The following is a 7626-nucleotide window of genomic DNA, read 5'->3' on the forward strand; positions in this document are numbered from 1 at the left end:
TACATACCAAAACCACATTATTAGAGATGTTTAAAGATTTTGAGTAAATTTTCCTCCTTTAATCACGCTTTTTTAGCTTTATGTTTAATTCAACCTCTTTGCTCTTGAATTTACATATATGACTACTATTACTATAGAGTCACTACAACAACAATGGTTTTATAGGGCCTTTTTCTAGGATCATGCAAAAAAAAAGTTCCTAAAAGCCACCTAATAGGACACTAAATTTTTATGGGTCCTATTATAATAACAAGGGGTCCTAAAAAATTGATTTGATAAATTAGCATGGCCATGAATAACTAATGTAATCGCAATTATTAAAATAGGGTCCTAAAAAGCGTATATATAAGGACGGTTTAATACCAAGGTCATATTGAGCATTATGTCATTGGGACCATGAATTAAAATTGTAATTTTAGTTGTTAACATAGGGCCCTAAAAAATACATTTAATAGGACGGTTTAATTCAGGGGTCCTATCCCAATAATGAAGAATTGCGTAACTGGGTTATAATGGCTGTGAATTACAATTGTACTAGTTATTATCAACATAGGGTCCTAAACTTAGAATTAAAAAGACGGTTTATTTCAGGAGTCATGTTGCAATAGTCAAGCATTACATCATTGGGTTATAGCAGCCATGAAATACAATTGTTATTAGGAATGTTTTGTTTTTTGTCCTACAATAATTGTTATTATTATTAGGCTAGGTAGTTTAGGGGTACTATTACAAAATGGAAACGTTACGTCAATGTGTTATCATCGCAATGAACTACAATTGTTATTAGGACCGTTTAGCTTTGGGTCCTATTATAATTGTTATTATTAAACCCATGGTCCTAAAAACTAAATTGAACTAATTTTTAAGTTTATATATCTTTTGTAAACAATCTATGTAATGATACTACGGTATGTTTGCTTATTTTATTATTGTATACATTGTTATACTGTTCTTGTAGTATAAACTGGAAATTGGAATTTCAATTACTAACATGATATCCATTACAAACTGGAATTCATCATTATCCAAATGGTTACAAAACATAATCTAACATCCTGACAAAATAAAAATTCAATTCAGAACAAAAAAAAATACAAAAACCAGCAAACATACAATAGCCATATAATCAATCTTGCAAACCATACCTCATACTTCAATTTTTTAACTTTTTGTTCATATTTTATTCTTTCATCCTTGAAATCAACCATCTTAATTGCATACCAATCATTCGGCAACCCTGGGTGAAACCATCTAAAGCAATCACATCTTCTTGCAGCCGTGTATTTAAGGCAACCAAGAAATCTGCTACATGGGTTTTTTGAAGTCCACGAAGTCGATCTTCTTGATTTATCACCACAATAGCAACAAACACCGAGTTCTCCAAAAATAACTTCAGCAAGAAAGAATGTGCAACTTAACCTGAATATCAGATGGACTACTTATCGACTTCTGAGTATATAATAACGATTCAACATAGGATAACTATATGTTACTTTATAATACGCGTTTCCAACATTACTACATCCATCGGCAAGATAGGGGCAACATGACTACATTTCATATACAATTAGTCGTAGCTTTCATTTCAACTAAATGCACAATAATTCTCAACAAATTCATAATATTAAACCACTTTAACATCAACTAAACCAAAATATAGCTATAAATTTAGACACAATAATTGACAATTCAACGAAAAACACAAAATTGAATACCTAACAGATGATCTACCACGAGTACCCTTATAAACCAAACGTCCAACACCTGTAGTTGCACATGCTCATAATCCACGTAATCTGCATTTAATTACCTCAATTTAATTACCTTTAAAAAAACTGTCAGTTGACCCATTCACAAAACTCATTAGACCTATTTCTGTTTATTGATCTTTGAATATTGATACTCATTAGACATGTTCCTTCATTTTGTGTATAAGACTCAATAGGTTGGAGAGAAACCCATTTAAATCTTTTTTAAGTTTTAATTTACATTGTTAGTCCTAAATTTTCTCAAGACACAGTTCACCCGAAAGCATGACCCATTTAACCCGAATTTGAGTGTTTAGATCTCAATTGCCAGGTATAGTCGGAAGATAAGGAATGAATGTCTCCTAGTTATTACGACTATATAACACATTTCTAGTTTGTAGTTCTGATGAAGAAACAACGACATATTTGCATCTACAACATGGCCATGAGAAACAAAAAAACTAAATTTTATTCGGAAAAGAATACAATGGATCACAAAGAATCACATAAATAAGTAAACAATTACCATTCTAAACTGTTGGGGCATATGTGATGTTCTCTGCAGCTTCAGAAGTGTTAGTAACATAACACAAAGGATGAGAAACAAAAGGCCATCTGAACTGTTGAGACATATGTGATGGCAAATGATTACGTCTTCGTAACATATTTCTAGTGGCTAATTATCTTGATGAAACAACTAGCATATCAGAATATAAAAAGTGGCCATCATTGTTAGAGTAATCGGTTAATTTTAATAATTATTTAGATTTAGATGTTATGTTTTAATTAATTAATAAGTGTTTTTTGGTAGGAATTGATATTCCATGTTTACTTGATTTGGTGAATCAACTAATTTTAGAATGGATACGATTCTTTGGGAACAAGTGATGTTTTAGCTATATATATGGTGTAATCGTGAGAATCATAATGCAATAAAAGTTTTCTAATTGTTTTGGGTCTACCTCACCAACGCATACATATCACAAGCTTCTGTCTTATTATTTATTATTATTATTATTATTATTTTGTTAGTTTAATCTAAGTTTGATCCAACACTTGGTATCAAGAGCTAGGTGCAGCTTCAACTAGATCGTGTTGTTCGTGAAAAAAAACTAAACCGGGGACAAGAAATCGGTATAGCCCGTGGCCAGGGTTTATTTTCTTGGGTGGTGTGAAGAGTTTCTTGGAACAAAGTTGATCGTAAAAGTTGAAGCTGTCTAAAAAAATGGCGTTGGTACAAGCTAAGGAAGGAAGCTCCATGCCATATCAGGTTCCAGTTTTGACCCCAACAAACTATCAGGTATGGGCGGTCAAAGTGAAGGCGATTATGGATGCTTATGGAATATGGGAAGCGGTGGAACCAAAATCAGGTGTGGAGCTGGATCCAAAGAAATCAAAGCAAGCACTTGCTTTCTTGTTTCAAGCAATACCCGAAGAGATGGTGTTGCAAATAGCGAGTTATACTGATCCAAAACAAGTGTGGGACGGTCTGAAAACGCGTTACTTGGGGGTGGATCGGGTGAGATTGGCTCGGGTTGCAACTTTGAAAAGGGAGCTTGAAAGTTTGCGCATGAAGGAGGGAGAAACGGTTGATGATTTTGCTACAAAATTGACCGGTTTAGCATCAAAAGCAAGGACTCTTGGATATGAGCTTAAAGATGTGAACTTGGTGAAAAGATTGCTTGATTCTATGCCTATGTCGTTTCTCCAAATTGTGGCGTCTATAGAGCAATGTTTCGAGTTGGATAAAATGTTGTTTGATGAAGCCGTTGGGAGATTGAAGGCATATGAAGAGCGCATCAAAGGAACCGAGAAAATAGAGGGCATTCAAGGTGGTTTGTTGTTGGCTATTGAGGAAAAAACACACGGGTGTAAACATTGTGGCCATGGCGGTTCAAATCGTGAAGACTTTGGGCGTGGCCGGGGGAGAGGCCGTGGGTCCGTGAAGGGTCGAGATGTAAATGAACGTGTCCGGGACAAAAGCCGCGTTAGATGTTTCAAGTGTGGTGAATTTGGCCATTTCAACAATGAGTGTCCTACGTGGGAAAAAGAGGCAAACTTGATTGAGGAGGAACCTGCTTTGCTATAACCGATTAAGGGGATGATTGTTAGAGTAATCGGTTAATTTTAATAATTATTTAGATGTTATGTTTTAAGTAATTAATAAGTGTTTTTTGGTAGGAATTGATATTCCATGTTTACTTGATTTGGTGAATCAACTAATTTTAGAATGGATACAATTCTTTGGGAACAAGTGATGTTTTAGCTATATATATATATATGGTGTAATCGTGAGAATCATAATGCAATAAAAGTTTTCTAATTGTTTTGGGTCTACCTCACCAACTCATACATATCACAAGCTTCTGTCTTATTATTTATTATTATTATTTTGTTAGTTTAATCTAAGTTTGATCCAACAATCATGACCACTATTAGAAGCATTGTTATCTCGAGATGATCTCCTCTAACGTTTTGCACTTGACATTAGGTTGTCACAGCCTAATAAAACGGACTAACACACGCTCAAACTCACAGAGAATCCACATTATTACGGACAAAAACAACACATTCACTAATACCATTAAAAATCTATGTATACTAACCAATTTGAGCACCAAAAAATACATAACCCAGAGTCATTATACAGTGACACACTATGAACATTTACAAATAAAAATGCACTACAAAACTTAACATAAGACAATACTTGTAAAAGTGAAAAAAATAATAGAACACTTACTTGACAAAGCAGAAATGAAAGGCAATGAGAAGAATAATCTACATATAAAATATAAAGAAATCAATCAATAACTCTAATATAACAACCAAACCAACAACTATCACATGATAGAACAATGCAACACACTTATTACGATTCCAAAATTAGCAAAATAACAGACGTAAAAACCATAGAAAAAAACAACAAAGCAGAAGTTTACCAGCAAACAAATTTACAAAGTTGTTCATTCATATTAACGACCGATTCCAACATTAATAATTACAAAAATAAGTATTGTAATTTTCTATTGAATTGGAAATATGTGCATTTACAATCAGCGAAATCATATAAAATATCTTCTCCTTCGTTCCAAATTACTTTGATTCGAAGTTCCGGTGTTTGTTCTTTTTCTTCCCTCCGCTCACCGTATTGATTTCTATTTTCTCTTCCTCATCTATCTCTGCGCCCTCCACTTTTGACTTTTGAAATGCCCCATTCATATACAATATAAACGATTCACAATAGTTGATTACATCGCGAGGTAATTGACCTCTATATGATACATTTTAAAAACATTGCATTCGTTTTTAAAAGACAAACTTTCTTTACATCGAAAGTTGACGGCAAGCATACTATTTCATAATACCTCCAACTATAACTGACTTACTAATAATCTTGATAAACTCGACGACTCGAATGCAACGTCTTTTGAAATATGTCATGAATGACTCCAAGTAATATCTCTAATATGAGCAAATGCACAGCGGAAGATTTCTTTCATACCTGAGAATAAACATGCTTTCAAGTGTCAACCAAAAGGTTAGTGAGTTCATAGGTTTATCATAAAACAATAAAATTCATCATTTTGATAGACCACAAGATTTAAATCCTGCATGGTACAAATGGGCCCGAATCCTATACCCACCTGTAATGTACATGCGATATCTTTTAAATACAGTACACATTTCTCGTGTACAAAATCATCTTTCATAAATCTTAGTAACCGTACACATATCTTGTGCACAAAAATAACATACACATAACCTGTGTATAAAATCATTCTCTCGATACATAACATTCACTTTTCATTGCTTTCATAGCTTGGCTTGGTAACCGACCTTAACATATAATGCGCATAATAATATCCCTAAAACAGAACATCTCGTCTGTAAAATAATCATATAAACTTCGAAGTACCAAACACCACGCCCACTAGCCCTTCCGTCTAGTGAACATTCTGGGTGGGGTTGTTAAACCCGGTAGCTACCTTTAGGATTCGCGTCAATTAGGCTTGCACTAATTCTCAAAATTAGTGATGTTCCCTAATTCTTAGGTTACCAAGCAATAATAATCAGGGGAAAAATATTCATATCAATTGTGGCAATTATCACGTCCACATAATTCAATGGTGTCAATTATCACGTCCACATAATTCATTCGAGGAATGTTTTGTTTGTGTCTATCTCGTCAAACATTTATAAAAGCATTTCATGTATTCGCAGTTCAAAATGTATTTCAAAAGCATTTAATAAAGCAGTTGTAAAAGTAGCGCATGTATTTTCAGTCCCAAAAATGTAAAGAGTAAAAGGGAATCAAATGAACTCACAATACTGTATTTTGTAGTAAAAATACATATGACGACATTGAACAATCAAGGGTTGACCTCGGATTCACGAACCTATATCATTTATATATTTATTAATACACATAATCGTAATTGAACAAATTTATTTATTATATCTTAATTTGTATATTATATATTTAATTTGTGTATATATTCAAAATGTTTAATATCTATATAGTTATATTAATATATATTTGGTTAGTATTATATTAAAATACTTAATTTGTTATATATGAATATTTATATAAAAATGTTGATATGATTAATAAATACTTATATGTAATATTACTAAAAGTATATTTTTTTTTATATACAAAAAGTTTATTTGGTAACATAATATCAATATTAGTAATAAAAGTTGTTTTTGATTATAATGATAGTATACTACTAATAATAATAATGTTAGTCATGATAATACTAATAATTTTTAATTGATAATATTAGTAGTAATAATGATAATGATAATAATATATATTATATTAATGTTAATAATAAATTACATGGCATTAGTATTAGTAATAATAATAAGTGTTCTAAAATATTAATAGCAACAACAACAACAACAACAACAACAACAACAACAACAACAACAACAACAATAATAATAATAATAATAATAATAATAATAATAATAATAATAATAATAATTTTTAAAATATAAACTACCTTAGAAGCCATCTTAAAAAGAATTGCACCAAGTTGGGTTCGAAGCCTCGACCTCTCGCTCACCCCAACACACCCATAAACCAATTATCTGCGAGTTACTTTCTGTAGCAATTCGTACATTAAATCTATTTAACCTTTATGTGTCTGTTTTCTCTTCTTCTTTATTTAATATCAACCTGATCATCGCTATCCTAATATCATAAACTTCGCCACATAATATCATAACCGTATTACCACATCTATAATCATAATTGTAATCATCTTATGATCGTAACCTCTTCTGCAAATCATCATCAACCATTCGTTTATCACTTATCGTTTAATCACTTTATAAAACATAAAAGGATTTATTATAAGCCCACTTATCATAGTCCAATACCCTAAATTAAATGGGCTTCTCTTTCACCTCTCATTATACTTAGTGTTGAGGCCCATCATTCTAACTCCCTTTAACATAACGGCCCAACACATAACAGAAACAATATAGCAGCCGTATGTATTACTCCGTATCATTTATCATTGTTTGTTACAGCGAACCAGAAAAAGAAAACGAGTAAAAGGTTGTTCGTTTGGGACTATATAAAAAAAACGAACAGTAACAGGTACGGTGATGGTTTAATGATGGCAGTTTGCATTTGAACAATGAACAATAAAACAGATGTAGCCGTTGATAATAGTAGCAGTTATTTGGTGTCGGCTTTGGTGATTAGTTTCGAACCAGAAATTTGAGTGGAGTTACAGCAGGAGCAGCAACAAGTAATACGATGGTGGTTTTTTTTTTTTTTTTTTTTTTTTTTGGTGTTGGTTTGTCGAATTGAAATGGCTAACAGATGATGACCCATTTGGTGGTGCTTTGAGAGGTAACA

General features: G+C 32.3%; 1 long non-coding RNA gene across 1 annotated transcript; it reads right to left on the reverse strand.

Annotated features, from left to right (window-relative positions):
• Positions 1–1014: 1014 nt before the first annotated feature.
• On the reverse strand, positions 1015–2437 carry LOC139873594 (uncharacterized). Its single transcript, XR_011767388.1, has 3 exons — positions 2275–2437; positions 1716–1796; positions 1015–1419 (listed from the first exon to the last, which is right to left on the reverse strand). It is a non-coding gene; the product is annotated as an uncharacterized lncRNA (long non-coding RNA).
• Positions 2438–7626: the final 5189 nt, after the last annotated feature.

Source organism: Rutidosis leptorrhynchoides, chromosome 10 (assembly GCF_046630445.1).
Source record: "Rutidosis leptorrhynchoides isolate AG116_Rl617_1_P2 chromosome 10, CSIRO_AGI_Rlap_v1, whole genome shotgun sequence".
NCBI classification, from domain to species: Eukaryota; Viridiplantae; Streptophyta; class Magnoliopsida; order Asterales; family Asteraceae; genus Rutidosis; species Rutidosis leptorrhynchoides.